The sequence below is a fragment of the Lipotes vexillifer genome, unplaced genomic scaffold, assembly GCF_000442215.2.
Source record: "Lipotes vexillifer unplaced genomic scaffold, Lipotes_vexillifer_v1.1 scaffold584, whole genome shotgun sequence".
Taxonomy (NCBI): domain Eukaryota; kingdom Metazoa; phylum Chordata; class Mammalia; order Artiodactyla; family Lipotidae; genus Lipotes; species Lipotes vexillifer.
Window position 1 is genome coordinate 3,298,948 of NW_006783036.1, and position 22,687 is coordinate 3,321,634.

At 43.8% G+C, this 22,687-nt stretch overlaps 1 pseudogene; it reads left to right on the forward strand.

Annotated features, from left to right (window-relative positions):
* Positions 1-22,687, forward strand: part of LOC103073671 (AKT-interacting protein-like) — a 47,848-nt pseudogene that overhangs the window by 15,135 nt on the left and 10,026 nt on the right.

Consider the following 22,687-nt stretch of genomic DNA (forward strand, 5'->3'; position numbering starts at 1 on the left):
CTCGGAAGTGGAGGACAGTAACCCACAAACAGGGACCCAAGGCCTAAGGACTGTCTGTACTGGCTCATAGACTGTTCCCCTGGGACCAAGTCCATGATAATTTACAGGATGGTGTGTGTGCACGGCTCTGGGGTGGTGGCATGGTGGGCGAGCGTGTGTGTCTGTGGGGTTGTGATCTGTGGGGCTGTGATCTGTGGGTGTATGCATAGGTTTAGTGTGACTGTATGTCTGGCTATCTATGGCCATGGTGCGTGTGTGTGTGTATGTGTATGTGTGTGGTGTGTGGGGTGCCTGCATGATGTATGTGGATGGGTGTTCGTGGGGTGTGCGTGTGGTGTATGTTTGTGCAATGTGTTTATATATGTGTGTGCGTGCTGTGTGTAGCTGTTTGCAGCATGTCTCTGTGTGTGTGTGTGTGTGTGTGTGTGTGTGTATTAGTCAGTGTTCTCCAGAGAAATAGAACTAACAGGATGTGTGTGTGTGTGTGTGTGTGTGTGTGTGTATGGAGAGAGAGAGAGAGAGAGAGAGAGAGAGAGAGAGAGAGGTAGAGAGAGCAGTCGATTTTAAGGAATTGGCTCACACAACTTAGAGGTTTGGCAGGGTAGGCTGGCAGGTGGAGACCCAGGGCAGAGTTGCAGTTCAAGTCCAAAGGCCGTCTGCTGACAGAATTCCTTCTTGTCAGGGGAGGTCAGTCTTCAATCTATTCAGACCTTCAACTGATTGCTCTGGAGGGCAACCTGCTTTACTCAGAGTCGCTGATTTAAAATGTTACTCTCATCCAAATACTGCCCTCACTGAAACAATCTGAAGGTTTGACCAAATACCCGGGCACCATGGCCCAGCCACGTTGACACATGAAATTAACCATCCCAGTGTGGTTGTGTGGTGTGTGTGTGTGTGTGTGTGGTCTGTGGTGGAGTATGTGTGAATAAGCATCTGTGGGTGTGTGTATGACCATGTGAATGTGTTTGGTATGTCTGTGTACATGAGTTTGTGCGAGCATGTATGAACGTGAGGGGGTGTATGTGTATGTAAGTGGGTGTGGTGTGTGTCTGTTGTGTGGTGTGTGTGTGTGTGTGTGTGTGTGTGTGTGTGTGTGTGTGTGTCCCAGTCTTGGGACCATTTTGGTATTATTTCTTGCAGTTGGAGGATGGAGGGAGCCCTGCATCCCAGCTGCCTAGAACAGATTCTTCTCTCAGCTCTGCCCTTGACAAAAACGTGGTGCCCTTGGTCTCTCCTCTGACTCCTCAGGGGCCTTATAGGTTCCACTTTGGAAAATTGTGGGGATTCAGTGAATCAATGCCTGGAAGCATTTATTTCATGTACCTGCATGCAGGGAACACTTGATAATGGCAATTATTTCTGCTTTGGTTAACATTATTAGCAAGATACCTAGATTAGAGCCTGAGACATGAGGAAGAGGGAAGTGATGTCCATTGAGCACCTACTATGTGCCAGGTCCTGTGCTTACTCTTCTTGTCTCACTGGGGAAGGTCAAGATGTGAGTGATGGTGGTGGAGATGACAATGCCCTTGATGATGGTGGTGGTCTCAGGGCAGGGCAGACATTCTGGGGGCTCCTTGCTGAGGGCAGCTCCTCAGTTCATCAGTGGGTGTTGAGTGGGGCAGGGATAGCCACGGTCCTCAAAGCCCTCTCATCAGCTGGATTCCACCCCTCAGGGAGGCAGAGGCACCAAGTGAAGAGACTGTGGGATTCTGCTCCTACACTGTTGGTGGGAATGTAAATTGGTGCAGCCACTATGGAAAACAGTATGGAGGCTCCTTAAAAAACTAAAAATAGAACAAACATATGATCCAGCAATTCTACTCCCAGGCATATATCTGAAGAAAACTCTAATTTGAAAAGATACATGCACCCCAATGTTTATAGCAGCGCTATTTACAATAGCCAAGACATGGAAACCTAAATGTCCATCGATGGAAGAATAGCTAAAGGTGTGGTACATATATTCAATGGAATATTACTTGGCCATAAAAAAGAATAAAATAATGCCATTTGCAGCAACATGGATGGACCCAGAGATTATCATACCAAGTGAAGTAAGTCAGACAGAGAAAGACAAATATCATATGATATCACTTATATGTGGAATCTAAAAAAAACAAGATACAAATGAACTTATTTACAAAACAGAAACAGACTCACAAACTTAGAAAACAAACCTATGGTTACCAAAGGGGAAGGGGGGAGGGATAAATTAGGAGTTTGGGATTGCCAGATACACACTACTATATATAAAATAGATAAACAACAAGGTCCTACCCTACAGCACAAGGAACTATATTCAATATACTGTAATAACATACACACACACACACACACACACACACAACTGAACCACTTTGCTGTACATAAGAAACTAACACAACATTGTAAACCAACTTAAAGATTAAAAAAAAAATTAAAGAAATTAAAAAGAAATTTTAAATTCATTAAAAAAAAAAGAGGGTGGGATCCTGGGACACAAGCTCAGCATCTCCACGTTGTGTGATTTCTCGTGGAGAGTCCTCTCCGGCCAGTGGGAATGATGCCAGGAACATCCACCCCTGCCCCCTCCTCACAGATGTCCTGATGGTGGGAACTCGTATTACAAGATATGGATGAGCTTTATAAAGTAAAACAGATGTTTCCTACAAGTGCCAGTCTTGGGAGCAGGGAAAGTCTCCTTCAGCTTGTGCCCGCTGGGGCTGCACATAGGGGTCTTTGCAGGATGGTTGAAAGGACTGTTCAGTCTCTGGGTCCAGGTATCTGAATGGAGTGTCCCAGGATTTAAGTTTGGGTGGGTGTGTTAGCTTGGACAGCTGCAACAAAATACCATAAACTGGGGGGCTTCAACAACAGAAATTTCTCTCTCACAGTTCTGGAGGCTGGAAGTCCAAGATCAACGTGCCTGCCCCTTCTGTCCTGGTGGGGGCTCTCTTCCTGGTTTGCAGATGGCTACCTTCTCATTATCTCCTCATGTGGAGGAGAGAGAGATCTCTCAGTCTTTTCTTCTTATTCTTCTTCTTTTTCTTTTTTTTTTTTGCGGTACGCGGGCCTCTCACTGCTGTGGCTTCTCCCGTTGTGGAGCGCAGGCTCCGGATGCGTAGGCTCAGCGGCCATGGCTCACGGGCCCAGCCGCTCCGTGGCATGCGGGATCTTCCCGGACCGGGGCACGAACCCGTGTCCCCTGCATCGGCAGGCGGACTCGCAACCACTGCGCCACGAGGGAAGCCCCTCTTCTTTTTTTTTAACGTCTTTATTGGAGTATAATTGCTTTACAATGTGTGTTAGTTTCTCTTGTATAACAAAGTGAATCAGCTATACATATACATACATCCCCATATCTCTTCCCACTTGCCTCTTCCTCCCACCCTCCCTATCCCACCCCTCTAGGAGGACACAAAGCACCGAGCTGATCTCCCTGTGCTATGTGGCTGCTTCCCACTAGCTATTTTACATTTGGTAGCGTATAGATGTCCATGCCACTCTCTAACTTCGTCCTAGCTTACCCTCCCCACTCCCCATGCCCTTAAGTCCATTCTCTACATCTGCATCTTTATTCCTGTCCTGCCCTAGGTTCTTCAGAACCTTCTTGGTTTTTTTTTTTGGATTCCATATATATGTGTTACCATATGGTATTAGTTTTTCTCTTTCTGACTTACTTCACTCTGTATGACAGACTCTAGATCCATCCACCTCACTACAAATAACTCAGTTTTGTTTCTTTTATGGCTGAGTAATATCCCATTCTATATTTGTGCCGCATCTTCTTTATCCATTCATCTGTCCATGGACACTTAGGTTGCTTCCATGTCCTGGTTATTGTAAATAGAGCTGCAATGAACATTGTGGTACATGACTCTTTTTGAATTATGGTTTTCTCAGGGTATATGCCCTGTAGTGGGATTGCTGGGTCGTATGGTAGTTCTATTTTTAGTTTTTTGAGGAACCTCCATACTGTTCTCCATAGTGGCTGTATCAATTTACATTCCCACCAACAGTGCAAGATGGTTCCCTTTTCTCCACACCCTCTCCAGCATTTACTGTTTGTAGATTTTTTGATGATGGCCATTCTGACTGGTGTGAGGTGATATCTCATTGTAGTTTTGATTTGCATTTCTCTAATGATTAGTGATGTTGAGCATCCTTTCATGTGTTTGTTGGCAATCTGTATATCTTCTTTGGAGAAATGTCTTTTTAGATCTCCTGCCCATTTTTGGATTGTGTTGTTTGTTTTTTTGATATTGAGCTGCATGAGCTGCTTGTATATTTTGGAGATTAATCCTTTGTTGGCTGCTTCATTTGCAAACATTTTCTCCCATTCTGAGGGTTGCCTTTTCGGCTTGTTTATGGTTCCCTTTGCTGGGCAAAAGCTTTTAAGTTTCATTAGGTCCCATTTGTTTATTTTTGTTTTTATTTCCATTTCTCTAGGAGGTGGGTCAAAAAGGATCTTGCTGTGATTTATGTCATAGACTGTTCTGCCTATGTTTCCCTCTAAGAGTTTGATAGTTTCTGGCCTTACATTTAGGTCTTTAATCCATTTTGAATTTATTTTTGTGTATGGTGTTAGGGAGTGTTCTAATTTCATTCTTTTACATGTAGCGGTCCAGTTTTCCAAGCACCACTTATTGAAGAGGCTGTCTTTTCTCCATTGTATATTCTTGGGTCTTTTATCAAAGATAAGGTGACCATATGTGTGTGGGTTTATCTCTGGGCTTTCAATCCTGTTCCATTGATCTATATTTCTGTTTTTGTGCCAGGACCATACTGTCCTGATTACTGTAGCTTTGTAGTATAGTCTGAAGTCTGGGAGCCTGATTCCTCCAGCTCCGTTTTTCTTTCTCAAGATTGCTTTGGCTATTCAGGGTCTTCTGTGTTTCCATACAAATTGTGAAAATTTTTGTTCTAGTTCTGTGAAAAATGCCATTGGTATTTTGATAGAGATTGCACTGAATCTGTAAATTGCTTTGGGTTGTATAGTCATTTTCACAATGTTGAATCTTCCAATCCAAGAACATGGTATATCTCTCCATCTGTTTGTATCAGCTCAATTTCTTTCATTAGTGTCTTATAGATTTCTGCATACAGGTCTTTTGTCTCCTTAGGTAGGTTTATTCCAAGGCATTTTATTCTTTTAGTTGCAATGGTAAATGGGAGTGTTTCCCTAATTTCTCTTTCATATTTTTCATCATTTGTGTATAGGAATGCAAAAGATTTCTAAGAATTAATTTTGTATCCTGCTACTTTACCAAATTCATTGATTAACTCTAGCAGTTTTCTGGTAGCATCTTTAGGATTCTCTATGTATAGTATCATGTCATCTGCAAACAGTGACAGCTTTACTTCTTCTTTTCTGATTTGGATTCCTTTTATTTCTTTTTCTTCTCTGATTGCTGTGGCTAAAACTTCCAAAACTATGTTGAGTAATAGTGGTGAGAGTGGGCAACCTTGTCTTGTTCCTGATCTTAGTAGAAATAGTTTCAGTTTCACCATTGAGAACAATGTTGGCTGTGGGTTTGTCATGTATGGCCTTTACTATGTTGAGGTAAGTTCCCTCTATGTCTACTTTCTGGAGGGTTTTTTCATAAATGGGTGTTGAATTTTGTCAAAAGCTTTCTCTGCATCTATTGAGATGATCATATGGTTTTTCTTCTTCAATTTGTTAATATGGTTTATCACATTGATTGATTTTCATATATTGAAGAATCCTTGTATTCCTGGGATAAACCCCACTTGATCATGGTGTATGATCTTTGTAATGTGCTGCTGGATTCTGTTTGCTAGTATTTTGTTGAGGATTTTTGCATCTATGTTCATCAGTGATATTGGCCTGTAGTTTTCTCTTTTTGTGGCATCTTTGTCTGTTTTGGTATCAGGGTGATGGTGGCCTCATGGAATGAGTTTGGGAGTCTTCCTCCCTCTGCTGTATTTTGGAAGAGTTTGAGAAGGATGGGTGTCAGCTCTTCTCTAAATGTTTGATAGAATTCGCTTGTGAAGCCATCTGGTCCTGGGCTTTTGTTTTTTGGAAGATTTTTTATCAGAGTGTCAATTTCATTACTTGTGATTGGTCTGTTTATATTTTCTATTTCTTCCTGGTTCAGTCTCAGAATGAACTTTTCTAAGAATTTGTACCTTTTTTCCAAGTTGTCCATTTTATTGGCATATAGTTGCTTGTAGTAATCTCTCATGATCTTTTGTATTTCTGCAGTGTCAGTTGTTACTTCTCCTTTTTCATTTCTAATTCTATTGATTTGAGTCTTCTCCCTTTTTTCCTTGATGAGTCTGGCTAATGGTTTATCAATTTTGTTTATCTTCTCAAAGAACCAGCTTTTAGTTTTATTGATCTTTGCTATCATCTCCTTCATTTTTTTTTCATTTATTTCTGATCTGACCTTTATGATTTGTTTCCTTCTGCTAACTTTGGGGTGTTTTTTTTTCTTCTTTATCTAACTGCTTTAGGTGTAAGTTTAGGTTGTTTATTTGAGATGTTTCTTGTTTCTTGACGTAGGATTGTATTGCTATAAACTTCCCTCTTAAGACTGCTTTTGCTGCAACCCATAGGTTTTGGATCGTCATGTTTTCATTGTCATTTGTTTCTAGGTATCTTTTTATTTCCTCTTTGATTTCTTCAATGATCTCTTGGTTATTTAGTAGTGTATTGTTTAGCCTCCATGTGTTTGTATTTTTTACAGATTTTTTTCCTGTAATTGAAATTGAATTGAAATCTAGTCTCATAGCTTTGTGGTTGGAAAAGATACTTGATACAATTTCAATTTTCTTAAATTTACCAAGGTTTGATTTGTGACCCAAGATATGATCTATCCTGGAGAATGTTCCATAAGCACTTGAGAAGAAAGTGTAATCTGCTATTTTTGGATGGAATGTCCTATAAATATCAATTAAGTCCATCTTGTTTAATGTATCACTTAAAGCTTGTGTTTCCTTATTTATTTTTCATTTTGGATGATCTGTCCATTGGTGAAAATGGGGTGTTAAAATCCCCTACTATGATTGTGTAACTGTCGATTTCCCCTTTTATGGCTGTTAGGATTTGCCTTATATATTGAGGTGCTCCTATGCTGGGTGCATAAATATTTACAACTGTTATATTTTCTTGGATTGTTCCCTTGATCATTATGTAGTGTCCTTCTTTGTCTCTTGTAATAGTCTTTATTTTAAAGTCTATTTTGTCTGATATGAGAATTGCTACTCCAGCTTTCTTTTGATTTCCATTTGCATGGAATATCTTTTTCCATCCCCTTACTTTCAGTCTGTATGTGTCCCTAGGTCTGAAGTGGATCTCTTGTAGACAGCATATGTATGAGTCTTGTTTTTGTATCCATTCAGCCAGTCTATGTCTTTTTCTTGGAGCATTTAATCCATTTACATTTAAGGTAGTTATTGATATGTATGTTCTTATTACCATTTTCTTAATTGTTTTCAGTTTGTTATTGTACATCTTTTTCTTCTCTTGTGTTTCCTGCCTAGAGAAGTTCCTTTAGCATTTGTTGTAGAGCTGGTTTGGTGGTGCTGAATTCTCTTAGCTTTTGCTTATCTGTAAAGGTTTTAATTTCTCTGTCAAATCTGACTGAGATCCTCGCTGGGTAGAGTGATTTGGCTGTAGGTTTTCCCTTTTCATCACTTTAAATATGTCCTTCCACTCCCTTCTGGTTTGCGGAGTTTCTACTGAAAGATCCGCTGTTAACCTTATAGGGATTCCTTTGTATGTTAATTGTTGTTTTTCTGCTTTTAGTATTTTTTCTTTTTTTTTAATTTTCAATAGTTTGATTAATATGTGTCTTGGCGTGTTTCTCCTTGGATTTATCCTGTATGGGACTCTCTGTGCTTCCTGGACTTGACTGACTATTTCCTTCCCCATATTAGGGAAGTTTTCAACTATATTCTCTTCAAATATTTTCTCAGTCCCTATTTTGTTTTTCTCTTCTTCTTCCTGGACCCCTATAATTCGAATGTTGGTGCATTTAATGTTGTCCCAGAGGTCTCTGAGATTGTCCTCAATTCTTTTCATTCTTTTTTCTTAATTCTGCTCTGCAGTAGTTATTTCCTCTATTTTATCTTCCAAGTCACTTATCCGTTCTTCTACCTCAGTTATTCTGCTATTGATTTCTTCTAGAGAATTTTAAATTTCATTTATCGTGTTGTTCATCATTGTTTGTTTGCTCTTTAGTTGTTCTAGGTCCTTGTTAAGTGTTTCTTGTGTTTTCTCCATTCTGTTTCCAACATTTTGGATCATCTTTACTATCATTACTCTGAATTCCTTTTCAGGTAGACTGCCTATTTCCTCCTCATTTGTTTGGTCTGGTGGGTTTTTACCTTGCTCCTTCATCTGCTGTGTATTTCTCTGTCTTCTCATTTTGCTTAACTTACTGTGTTTGGGGTCTCCTTTTCGCAGCCTGCAGGTTCGTCGTTCCTGTTGTTTTTGGTGTCTGCTCCAAGTGGATAAGGTTGGTTCAGTGGGTTTTGTAGGCTTCATGGTGGAAGGGACTGGTGCCTGTGTTCTGGTGGATGAGACTGGATCTTGTGTTTCCGGTGGGCAAGACCACGTCCGGTGGTGTTTTTTGGGGTGTCTGTGAACTTGTTTTGATTTTAGGCAGCCTCTCTGCTAATGGGTGGGGTTGTGTTCCTGTCTTGCTAGTTGTTTGGAATAGGGTGTCCAGCACTGTGGCTTGCTGGTCATTGAGTGGAGCTGGGTCTTAGCGTTGAGATGGAGATCTCTGGAAGAGCTTTTGCCAATTGATATTATGTGAGTCCAGGAAGTCTCTGGTGGACCAATGTCCTGAACTTGGCTCTCCCACCTCAGAGGCTCAGGCCTGACACCCAGCCAGAGCACCAAGACCCTGTCAGCCACATGGCTCAGAATGAAAGGGAGAAAAGACAGAAAGAAAGAAAGAAAGAAAGAAAGAAAGAAAGAAAGAAAGAAAGAAAGAAAGAAAGGAAAGAAAGGAAGGAAGGAAGGAAGGAAGGAAGAAAGAAAGAGTGAAAGAAAGGAAGAAAAATAAAATAAAATAAAGTTATTAAAATAGAAAAAAATATTAAAAATAAAAAGTAATAAAAAAAAGAAAGAGAGAAAGAAAGAAGAGAGCAATCAAACCAAAAAACAAATCCACCAATCATAACAAGTGTGAAAAACTATACTAAAAAGAAAAAAAAAAAGGACTGTCAGAACCCTAGGACAAATGGCAAATGCAAAGCTATACAGACAAAATTACACAAGGAAGCCTACACATACACACTCACAAAAAGAGAAAAAGGAAAAAAAAAAAAATATATATATATATTGGTATATATATATATATATAAATAAAAAGGAAGAAAACAAACAAATCAATAATCAAATCTACCAATGATAATAAGCTCCAAATACTAAACTAAGATAAACATAAAACCAGAAACAAGTTAGATGCAGAAAGCAAACCCCAAGTCTACAGTTGCTCCCAAAGTCCACCTCCTCCATTTTGGGATGATTCGTTGTCTGTTCAGGTATTCCACAGATGCAGGTACATCAAGTTGATTGTGGGGATTTAATCTCTGCTCCTGAGGCTGCTGGGAGAGATTTCCCTTTCTCTTCATTGTTTGCTCAGCTTCCGGGGTTCAACTTTGGACTGGCTCTGCCTCTGCCTGTAGGTCACCTGAGGGCGTCTTTTGGGAAGTCTGACGTCTTCTGCCAGCATTCAGTCGATATTCTGTAGGAGTTGTTCCACATGTAGATGTATTTCTGATGTATTTGTGGGGAGGAAGCTGATCTCCACGTCTTACTCCTTCACCATCTTGAAGGCGCCCCCTTTCTCCTTGTTATGACTCTTTGGCATGGGGAGGTGTCATTACACTAGATTGTAGTAATGAGTACAATGCAGTCATCAGTGTGTAGGGTGGCGACAGCCAAAGTGTGGCTGTGGTTAATGTACGTCACAGGACCCTGAGCAGTTGGAATTGCACTATGCCTCGGACTCATCAATCAGATCACTGGGTACCACACACTCTAAAAATCTCAGTCTTTTCTTTAAAAAGCACTAATCTCATCATGGGGCTCCATCCTCATGACCTAATTACTTCCCAAAGCCTTCATCTCCAAATACCATGACATTGGGAGTTAGGGCTTTAGGACATGAATTTTGAGGAGACATAATTCAGCTTGTAGAAGTGGGGGAAGTGGGTCAGTAGCTCACATGTAGGATTTGCCTTCCAGAGACAGTCAGAGTCACAGAGAAGAGTCACAGGGAAGCCAGAGTCACAGGGAAGAGTCCTTCTATCTGCCCTGCCAGGGCCATCTGCCCAAAGCTCCAGGGCCCTGATGCCCCAACCTTCCACTCCCCTGGACCTCCAAATCAACATTCTTCTAAGGACCAAACATTTCTGGCCACAGCTTGAGTTCAGGCTCCCCTTGCCCACCTGCTGTCATACAGAGCACTGGATCTCTGCTCAGCTAGGGTCACTCAGCACCTGAATGGGGTGCCTTCAGGGCTGGGATTTTCAACCTGTGGGTGGTGATGCTTTGGTGGGTCAGGAGAGTTTTTTTAGTAGGCTACAACCAACACATGTACAAAAAATCAGAACATGTTCCCAAAGCAGTAGTGATTGTTTGGGGGAATTTATTCACATTTATTCACAATGCATGTGTCTGCATAGGGCATGGGCTGGGTCATGATTTTCAAGTCAGTGTGGAAAAGAATCTGAAAGCTGTTGCTTTAGGGGATGTGGAGAATAAAGGGATCCACTCTCTGATTTTGATATGCCTCTAGGCAAGGCACAGAGACAGGATATTTGAGGTAAGAATGCCCTCTGGGATCAACTCTGTTGAACATCTCTTTTTACAGCTCTGGAAGACGAGGCCAAGAGGAGCACAGACTGTTTCCCCAGGCCATCTGCGGGGCTTCTGCCCCGGGCCTCCCACGGCCTCCTCCTGGGGATACAGGAAGGAATTCCTGTAAGAGGGATAATATCAGTGAAAACAGACCTCTGACAGTTTTCTCCTCCACGAAAACGATGAGAAATCTCGCAAAAATGGGCACAACCAACTTTTTTGGAGTTCTGCAAATTGACCAAAGGCTCACAACAATTCTAGGAGCATTTATTCCAGAAAAAAGGCTGGATCTTGATAAGAACAGAATTTGTAGCATTTTAACTAATGTTCCCATCCCCCTTTCTCCAGCTTTGTGGTAGCCTTGACATCAGCCACTCGTGGTCAGGATGAGGGTCAGCAGCTCGTAGCCACTGGGCAGGAAAATGGACGGCACCTGCTTCAAATCCTCAGTACCAGAGAATTGCCATTACTTACCCAGCCTGATGGCTCCTTAAAAGACCACATTTGCAAAGCTGTCTTTATTGATCTGACTTAGAGTTCTCTTGGAACAAAAAAGCCTTTTCTCCAGAATATTTTCCGGCAAATGTTTAGCTTCAGGGCAGCGTGAGGCAGTGGGTAAGATTTGGGGCAAACTGCAGGCTAACCAGAAAGCTTGAAAGAAAAAGCTGGGAAATGAGGTGTCCACGGGAGCTTTTAAAACTTCCAGCGTATTCCTGAGGCTCTAGAAGGCCACATGCAGGCTATGTGCTTGCTCAGGGAGAAGACCCTAAGCTCTCACCTGTGGCTGATATTGAGGAAGTAAAAGCTGAGTCAGAGTTGTCAGCTGCTCAGTTGAGCACTGAAGGAGCACCCAATACACACACAGAGCCCCTTGGCAAAGACTTGGATACTTACGGTTTCCGGGCACTTAAGGAAAACTCTGCCTAATCATTAGCTGAACACTAAGCTCAGTGACAAGAGACTTCAGTGGCCACACATGACAAAGAATAGACTACAGAATTGGTTTAGAAAAGGCACAAAGCAAAACAAAACAAAACAAAAAATAGCAAACAGCAGCACCAACAAACCCTGGGGAAAGGGGGGGATCTGATTTCCAGAGTTAGCACCTTTTATGATTTTAAATGTCCAGTTAAAAAAACCTTACGTGAAATAAAAGAAAGAAGGGAAGAAAAGAAAGACCATTTTATCTGCAACAGCAGAACACATATTCTTCTCAAACTCACATGAAACGTTCACCAGGATAGAACCTTCACCAAGATATTGTGGGTCATAAAGCACATCTTAACAAATTTTAAGAGTATATGTCATAAAATGTTTGCTCTCAGACCACAATATGAATCAAAACACAAAGACAGCTGCATAATCTCCAAATACTTGTATTTTAAACAACACACTTCCAAATAATGCATTGGTCAAAGAAGAAATCTCAAGATAAATTTTTAAATATTTTGAACTAAATAAAAATGAAAACAAAACACATCAATATTTGTAGGATGCAGTGAGAGCAGTATTTAGAAGGCGATGTATAGCAGTGAATGCATATATAGAAAAGAAAGATCTAAAATCAATCATCTAAGCTTCCACATTAGGAAACTAGAAAAAGAAGAGAAAATTAATTCCAAAGTAACAGAAGAGAAGAAATTTTAAAAAATTAGAGCAGAAATTAATGAGACTGAAAACAAGAAGTAAACAGGGAAAATCAATGAAATCAAAAGCTGGTTCTTTGAAGAGAGCAATCAAATCAAATAGCCTTTATTCAGGCTAACTAAAAAAAGAGTGAAAGGATAAAAATTATTAATGTCAAAAATGAAAAAGGGGCCATCGCCAGATTCCATGGGCATTGAAAGGATAATCAAAGAATACTATGAACAGTTCTATGCCCACATATTTGATATCCTACATGAAATGGACTAATTCCTTGAAAGACACAATCTGCCAAAGCTCACACAAGAAGAAATAGACAATCTTAAAAGGACTATATCTGTCAAAGAAATTGAATCAAAAGCTAATTACCTTTTGAAAAAGAAAGCACCAGACCCAAATGGGTTCACAGGTGAATTCTACCCAATATTTAAGGAAGAAATTATACCAATTATTTACAATCTCTTCCAGAAGAGAGGAACAGAAGGAATACTTTCAAACCATTTTATGAGGCTAACGTTACCCTAATACCAAAACCAGATAAAGGCATTATAAGAAAACTACAAACCAATATCTTTCATGAACATAGATGCAGTGATCCTCAACAAAATATTAGCAAATCAAATCCAACAACGTATAAAAAGATTTATACACCATGACCAAGTAGAATTTAACCCAGGTTTACAAGGCTGGCCCATCATTTGAAAATCAATTAATGTAATCCATCATATTAACAGGCTAAAGAATAAAAATCACATGATCATATCAATGTTTGCAGGAAAAGAACAAGACAAAATCCAATACCCATCCATGATAAAAACAAAAACAAAAACCTCTCAGTAAACTAGGAATAGAGAAAGAACTTCCTCAGCTGGATAAAGAATTGTTACAAAAAACCTACAACCAACATTATACTTAATAATGAGAAACTAGAGGCCTTCCCACTAAGATCAAAAACAAGCCAAGGTTGTTCTCTCTCACTACTGCTTAACAACATTGTACTAGAAGCCCTAGCTAATGCAATAAGACAAGAAAAGGAAATAAGGTATACAGATTTCCTTTGTTAACAGATGACATGATTGGCTGTATAGAAAATTCAAAAAGATTGATAAAAAAATTCCTGGCACTAAAAAATTATTAGGTCAAGGATGCAAGATACAATGTTAATATACAAAAGTCAATCACTTTCCTATATACCAACAATGAACAAGTGGAATTTGAAATAAAAAACTCAAAACCACTTACTTTAACACTGCAAAAAATGAAATACTTGGGTATAAATCTAACAAAATATATACAAGATCTATATTAGGGAAACTAAAGATTTCTAATGAAAAAAATCAAAGAACTGAATAAATGAAGAAATATTCCATGTTCATGGGTGGGAAGAGTCAATATTGTCAATATGTCAGTTTCCCAACTTGATCTATAGATTCAGTGAAATCCCAATCAAAATCCCAGCAAGTTAGTCTGTGAATATAGACAAGTTTATCCAGAGTGGCAAAAGACCCAGAATAGCTACCTTAGTCTTTTGCGGCTGCTGTAACAAAACAGCATAGAGTAGGTGGCTTATAAACAGCAAACTTATTTCTCACAGTCTGGAGACTGGAAGTATGAAAGCAGGGTGCCATGGTCGAGTGAAGGCCTCTTCTGGATCACTGATGTCTCAGTGTATCTTAACATGGCAGAAGGAGCTAACATGGTCTATGGGATCTCTTTTATAAGAACAATGAACTCATTCAGGTGGGCTCCACTCTCATGACTTCATCACCACTTAAAGTATCCATCTTCTAACACCATCTCACTGGGAATTAGGATTCCAACATGTGAACATGTGAATTTGGGGTGGGGGCACAAACATTCAGATCACAGCAATAGCCAATACAAAATTGAAAGAGAACAAAATTGAACAAATGCAACTAGTTGACAAGACTTACTATAAAGCCACAGTAAATTAACTCAGAGTGAGTCACAGACCTAAATGTAAAATGCAAGACCACAAAACTCCTAGGAGGTATTATAGGATAAAATTTAATGACCATGGGCTTGATGATGACTTTTTAGATACACCAAAGGCACAATCCATGAAAGAAAGAATTGATTAGCTGGACTTCATTAAAATTTAAAACTTCTCGGGCTTCCCTGGTGGCGCAGTGGTTGAGAGTCCACCTGCCGATGCAGGGGACACGGGTTCGTGCCCCGGTCCGGGAAGATCCCACATGCCGCAGAGCGGCTGGGCCTGTGAGCCATGGCTGCTGAGCCTGCGCGTCCGGAGCGCTCCACAATGGGAGAAGCCACAACAGTGAGAGGCCCGCGTGCCGCAAAAAAAAAAGAAAGAAAAGAAAATGGAATTGATAAATGACTCACCCAAGAGCAGGAAGCTAAAACAGTTTGGGTAAAATCTGGACTCAAACCCTATTTCTTTTGATTCCACATATTGTGATCCCTAATTGAACAGAAACTTCTCCCCACACTTATTTAATATAAAGATTTATAAAATGAAAGTAGAAGTACTATATTTATTGAAAAATCTGCAAATATAAGTGGACACACACAGTTCAAACTCATATTGTTCAAGGGTCAACTATAATAGTAATAATAATAATAATAAACAGCTTCTCACAAAGAGAAACATAGGACCAGATGGAGTCACTAATCAATTCTACCAAAATTGGAAGAATTAACACCAACCATTCACAAAAACTTCCAAAAAATAGAAGAGGAACAGACAGCTCCTAACTCATTCTATGAGCCACTATTATCGTGATATCAATCCAGACAAAGACATCACAGGAAAAGAAAACTACAAATCAATATCCCTTTTGAATATAGACTCAAAAAGCCTCCACAAAATGCTAGCAAACCAAATCCAGAAGCATACAAAAGGAATTATACATTATGACAGTGATGTTTATCCTAGGAATACAAGGTTGCTTTAACACCCAAAAGTCAATCAATTTAATACACCATATTCATAAAGGATAAAAACCACATGATCATCTCAATGGATACAAAAGAGAATTTTTAAAAATTCTAATACTGCCTTTAAGTTGTTTCACTCAACAAATTTGAAATAGAAGGGGATGTTCTCAAGCTAATGAAGAGCGTAGCAACCTAAGTGTCCATCGACAGATGAATGGATAAAGAAGACGTGGCACATATATACAATGGAATATTACTCAGCCATAAAAAGAAATGAAATTGAGTTATTTGTAGTGAGGTGGATAGACCTAGAGTCTGTCATACAGAGTGAAGTAAGTCAGAAAGAGAAAAACAAATACCGTATGCTAACACATATACATGGACTCTAAAAAAAATGGTTCTGAAGAACCTAGGGACAGAACAGGAATAAAGATGCAGATGTAGAGAATGGACTTGAGGACACGGGGAGGGGGAAGGGTAAGCTGGGACGAAGTGAGAGAGAGGCATGGACATATATACACTACCAAACGTAAAATAGATAGCTAGTGGGAAGCAGCCGCATAGCACAGGGAGATCAGCTCGGTGGTTTGTGACCACCTGGAGGGGTGGGATAGGGAGGGTGGGAGGGAGGGAGACGCAAGAGGGAAGAGATATGGGGACATATGTATATGTATAGCTGATTCACTTTGTTATAAAGCAGAAACTAACACACCATTGTAAAGCAATTATACTCCAATAAAGATGCTTAAAAAACCCACAAAAAACCCACAGCTAACATCCTGCTTAATGGTGAACGACTGGAGATTCCCCCTAAGATCAGGAGACAGACAGGATGTCTGCTCTCTCCACTTCTACTCAACATTGTACTGGAGGTTTTAACCAGGAAAATTAAGCAAGAAACAAAAATAAAGGCATATATATTGTAAAGGAAGAAATAAAACTCTATTTACAAATGACATGATACTGTGTATAGAAAGTCCTAAGGAATACACACACACACACACACACACACACACACACACACACACACACACACACATACTATTACAACTAATAAATGAATTTAGCAAGGTTGCAGGATAGGAAATCCATATACAGAAATCAATTGTATTTCTATACAGTATCACTGAATAAATAGTCCTAAATAAAGTCCTAAATAAGAGGAGAGACAGCCCATGTTCATAGTTTGGAAGAGTTAATATTGTTACGATAGCAACACTTCCCAAATGGATACAGAGTCAGTGCAATCTCTATCAAAATCCTGGTTGACTTTTCTCAGACATTGAGAAGCTGATTCTAAAATGCACATGGAAATGCAAGAACCCAGAATAACCAAAGCACTCATGAAAAAGAAAAATAAAGTTGGAGGACTCCCACTCCCTGATTTCAAAACCTACTACAAAGCTACGGTCATCAAGACAAATACCATATGATATCATTTATACGTGGGATCTAAAATATGACACAAATGAACCTATCTATGAAAGGGAAACAGAATCATGGACATAGAGAACAGACTGGTGGTTGCCAAGGGAGAGGGGTTGGGGGAGGGATGGATTGGGAGTCTGGGATTCTCAGATGCAAACCATTATATATAGAATGGATTAACAGCAAGGTCTTATTGTATAGCACGGGGAACTGTATTCAATATCCTGTGATCAACCATAATGGAAAAGAATATGAAAGAATGTATATCTATGTATAACTGCATGACTTTGCTGTACAGCAGAAATTAACACAACATAGTAAATCAACTAAAGTTCAATAAAAACTTTTAAAAAAAGAATGGAAAAGAAAAAGCTACAGTCATCAAGGGTGTGGAACTGTATCAGAACAGGCATATAGATCAGTAGCATAGATCTGAAAGTCCAGAAATTAACACTTACACATACATTTATGACTTTTAAAATGGGTACCCCAAATTTCAGTTCTCAGAGAATATTCTTTTCAATATCTGGGGCTGATATGACTGTATATCCATGTGCAACAACAACAAAAAATGAAGTTGGGACCCTACCTCAGGTCATATACAAAATTAACTTAAAGTGATCAAATTTAAGAGGATCTAAAACTATAAAACTTTTAGAAGAAAATACAAGTGTACATCTTCCTGACCTAGAATTAGATAATGGTTTCTTAGCTACGACATCTAAAACACAAGTAACCAAAGAAAAAGTAGGCAAGTTAAATTTTATCCAAAATAGAAACTGTTGTGCTTCAAAGAGTAAAGAAAGTGAAAAGCAATCCCATCAAATGGGAGGAAATATTTGCAAATGATGTATCCGATAAGTTTCTAGCCCCAGAATATATAAAGAATTCATAACACTGAATAATAAGAAAAAAAATAACCCAGTTTTAAAACGTGCAAACGATTTGAATAGACATTTCTCCCAAGCAAATATACAAATGGCTAACAAGCACACGAAGAGATACTCAACATCATTAGTCATCAGGGAAATGCAAATCAAAACCACAATGAGATATCACTTCACACCCACTAGGATAACTGTAATGGGAAAGACATAAATAACTAGCTTCAGTGAGGCCATGGAGAAATTGGAACCCTCATACACTGCTAGTGGGAGTGTAAAACGGTGCAGCCTCTTTGGAAAACACCTCCTCAAAGATGGGGTTACCACATGACTCAGCAATTTCACTCCTAGGTACATGCTTAAGAGAACTGAAAGCGTATATCCACACAAAAACTTGCTCTTAATATTCATAGCAGCTTTATTCATAATTGCACAGATTGGAAACAACCCCAATGTCCATCAGCTGAAGCCAGGCCCCCAGGATGTTAGGGTGGCCACGGCGGCAGCGCTCTCAAGGTGGGGACCGCACACTTCCTGCTCCAGGAATTGAGGCGCTTGCTTCTGTTCCAACTGAAAGTTCACTCTGCTTGATCCTGCGGTCATCAAGGACGCAGCGCTGAGGAAGAGAGGACACTCATGGCTTCCGCGTGGGGGAGGGCTGTCTTTGAAGGCAAAGTGCGGTGCTGGCTGGGCGGGTGGCGGTGAGAGGGTTGTCCGACAGGCTGCGGGCCTGGGAGTTTGGGATCTGGCCTCGCTGCCTGCCCTGGTGACCTGTCCAGTCCTATCAACCTGCTCAGCCTCTCAGCTCTGGCGAATTTCAGGGGCGCCACGTCCCTGAAGATGAGCACACGGCCCTAGGGGCCAGGACAGGCCCACCTGGCCAGCTTGGGGCTCAGCCAGCCCTGGGGACATTCTGTTTCTGTAGCCAGTCTGCAAATGCACACTGGGTACCCGCTCTGAGCCAGGCCCTCTGTGCCCTGGGAGAGGGAGGTGGAGGGCCCAGCCTGCAGGAGCTCAGGGCTGATCCAGGGGCAGAGCAAAGACATCTGGAGTCATCAGAGGTAGGGGAGGAGCTCAGGGGACCCAAAGCTCTCAGGGGACCCTCAGAGGAGGTGAGCCAGAGCCACGTCGTGAGGCCACCTCTCAATGGTCTGTGACAGAAGAGGTAGAGGTCATCCCAGAGGCAAAGCGTGCACGCGTGTGCCTCTGCAAATGTTTTCTCGGCAGAGTGACCTTGGCCTGAGATTTGCCTGTGGCCAACTGTAGGGACTGCCCCTGGGCCCGTCTGGACGCCCAGCCTGCCACATGTGAGATGGCCAGTTAGAGACCAAGCCACCCTGGAGGAAGCTGACTTCCAGGTGCTGGACCCCGAAGGTACAGATCTGAATCACGCGAACCGCTAATGGGAGTCAGAGGAAACCCTGATCACGGCAGAGAAGAGCTGTGGACGTGGCTGAGGTGAGTGGCGGCCTGGCGGTGAGGGGCGCCAGCGCCCTGGAGTTCCCAGCAGGCCTCCGCCTCAGCCGCCAGCAGGTGGCCTGCGGGGGCAGCTGGCTCTTTCACGTCGGGGGACAGGGCCGTGGTCAGCTGCACAGACTGGAACTTTCTCTGTCACCTGCCTCCCTTCTGCCCTGGGGGTGAAGACCCACTTCCCCAAATTCCTCAAGACCTCCAGTCTTCCTAAAACAACTCCAGGCAGGGCCAGGTTGTGCTCAGCGGCATAAGGGCCCCAAAGGTGTCCATACCTAATTCCTGGAATCTGTGACTATGTCGCCTCACCCGGCAAAGAGACCTTGGGATGTGGTTAAGGATATGGAGATGGGAAACGAGCCTGGGTTATCCAGGTGGGCCCAGTGCCATCACGGGGGTCCTCATAAGGCCAAGGCAGAGACAAGAAGGTCAGGGTCAGAGTGACGTGACGTGAGAAGGACTTGACGGCCAGAGCGGCTTTGGAGATGGCGGGAGGGGCTGCAAGCCAAGGAGGGCGGGCAGCCTCTAGAGGCTGGAAACGGCCAGCAAACGGATTCTCCTCTGGAGCCTCCAGACAGACCCAGGCTGGCTAACGCCTCCCTGTCAGCTCACGCGGACTGTATCAGACATCTGACCTCCAGAACTGCAAGGTAGTAGATTTGTACTGTCGTCAGGCACTGAGTGCGTGCTGATTCCTTGTGGCAGCACAAGGGCAGTGATGCACGCAGATCAGACCTGAGTGCCTCCCCAGGAGGATGCCCAAGAAATCGGCCACTCTCTCTGCTCCCTGAGGTCCTGAGGGGAAGAGGTGCTTGTCACCATCACCAGGGCTGGAGCCAGCCACACAGGCAGCCCAGCCCAGCTCACCAGCGGCCTCTCGTGTGGAGTGGGCGGGGCAGCAGCGCACTGCCGTGACCTTCACCCTCACTTATGCCTCCTCGATTTGGGCTTCTCCTGAGAAGCAGGGAAGCACTCCTTGTCCTCTTGCTCGGATCTCTGGGAAAGGAGTCCATCAGGTGCAAAGAGGAACAGTGGAGGACAGGCGGGGTGGCCACCAGAAAGCCCCGGCCCTATGGATCCAGTGCAAGGGAGCACCCAGAAGAAGGCTGGGGCCAGCATGGCCCGAGCAGAGGGCACAGGTGGAATAGGACCGGAGGCCAAGCTGCGTGGAGGATCCTGAGAGCTGAGGACCCACCCGGAGGACGAATGTGCAGCTGAGGACGGGGGGCCTGTTCCGGGGCACCTGGGAGCCAGGTGGGTTCTAGAGGGCTCTCTCCGAGCAGACAAGGAGAGGGCAGGGATGAGACTGGAGACTGAGGCCGGGAGGAGGCCAAGGGGGATGGGCTCAGCCCACGAGGCAGTGGGATGGAGAAGGGGGGCCGGCCCAGACTCCCTATCCGGGATGGGTGGCTAGGGTGGGACTCCAGGGTCTGCCCTTCCCGGAAAAGGTAAGTCATGGTGCGGCTTTGGGAGGAAGAGCCGGACACATCCTCGGGATTGGGCCTGCGCCCTGGAAGCCCGGACCTGGCCCCCTTCCCCTTCTGCCTCACCAGGCCCTGTGCACCCGCTTGCTTCTTGGGGGTGTTTTTCTTCTGCCGAGTTCCTGTCTGCACGTCTCCCTGGAGGGATGCGGGCGCTTCCCTCGGCCCTGGGCTCCCAGATCTCCTTACCTCTAATGAGCCCATCTGAGGCCAGGCAGGGCAATTAGGAGTGCCAGGCCTTCCCGTAACTGCTCCTCAGAGCCAGGCAGGCATGCAGCCCCAGCCGCACCACCATCGCCTTGTAATGAGAGGGCAAAATCCGGGAATTAATGAAGACGGGAAAATTAATCACAGGTTGTTGGGCTGTGCTGCACCCCGGGAGGCATTCTGCAGGTTTGGAGCCGCAGATCCGGGGGTGGGGATGCCAGGAGGAGGAATCTGGGCTCCAGGATCATGCCACAGACACAGATGGAGCCTTTCTGGCCTGCCCCGCACCGGGGAAGGAGGTGGCTGTGGGCAGAGTTGAGGCAAGAGCAGGAGTCTTGAGGATGGAGACTGCCACGTGCTGTGTGACCTGGGCCTGGCTGCCTAACCTCTCTGGGCTCCAGTGCTCAGATTCTGGGTTGGGCCAACAAGAGTCCCATGTTTATGGAGGGAGGCCGAGGTCTTCCGCCTCCATGCCCCTACCCATGCCCATGGTCTCAGCTCTGGGCTCGCCGGGGGTGGGGGGGTAACATAAAATCTGTGTGGGGTATCATCTCCAAGCAGTAACAAATGACACAGTGAGTCCGAAAACAGGGGCTGGGGCTTTTTTTTTAATCAAGGACAAAGACATTACAGATGTGTTTTCAATCCCCCTCTAAGAAAATAAGTTTATATAAAAGAAATTCAGCTCTCCAGACACCCTCCCCTTATAGCAGACTCTGCTTACCCCCAGGTACTGCTGGGGCGCGAGACGGGTTGGCTCTGGCTCACACGGCACAGGTGGGTGTGGTGGGTGCAGGTGAGTGCAGGTGGGCCCAGGTAAGCGCAGGCCAGTTCAGCTCAGAGGAGCTTCCAGAGGGAGGGACGGACCTGAGTGCAGGGTGAGGAGGGAGTTGTGGTGGGGTGCGCTCCCCCAGAACTAAGGGGGAAACCGGAGATCGGGGGCCGGGGCGGGGTCATTCCAGAGTCAGGCCTTCTTGCTGTGGGGCTACTTGGGTATCTGCTCGAGGAAACCCTAACAGGTGCGCCAGGCCAGGTGTGCCCTGGGCCCCAGGCGCTAACCTTGCTCACTTGCTGCCGGGGGAGGCCCCTTCTGGGCGGCTCGCTGCTCTGTTGTTAGGGGGCCAGGTCACTGCTGCTCCCAGCTGCTTGGCCTGGGTCCCTAGGAGGCCCTGCTGAGCTGCAGCTGAGAACCAGCAGGACCTGGCCGCACCCTGCACTGCCGGACACGCGGGAAGTGATGCCCTGGGGCCCCGTGGGAGAGGCTTCTTGATGTCGGGTCATGCGGCATCTCTGAAGGTGGCCTTCGAGGGCCAGGACTGAGGGCTCAGGAGGCCGGGCGAGCTTGGGACAGCACTGCCTTCTGCTCGCTCACCTCCTTCCCTGCCTGGTCCCCTCTCCTCACCCCTGCTGACCTGGGACCTCACTCCTGTAGCTGGCCTGGCACAGGAGCTCCTTGCTTCTACGTTCTGAGCAACCCCTTGGAAGACAAGGACCAGGGTCTGGGTGCTGGCCTTGGAGGGAGAGGGTGCGGGGAAACCCGGTCCTGCCCCGAGGATTAGGACTCAGCACGTCCACTGCAGGGGACACGGGTTCAATCCCTGGTCAGGGAACCAAGATCCCGCATGCCTCGCGGTGCGACCAAAAACCAGAAAACCAAAAACAAGGCAAAACCCAAAAAAGAAACCGTAAAACTGGTCACCACCAGTTGTTTAGAATAATCCCATTTGCGCAAACATCTTCCTTATTTAAAAAAAAAAAAAGGGGGAGAGAGAGAGAGAGAGAGAGAGAGGAGGGGAGAAAGCAGGATGGAGTTGGGGCAGCTCTGGGGG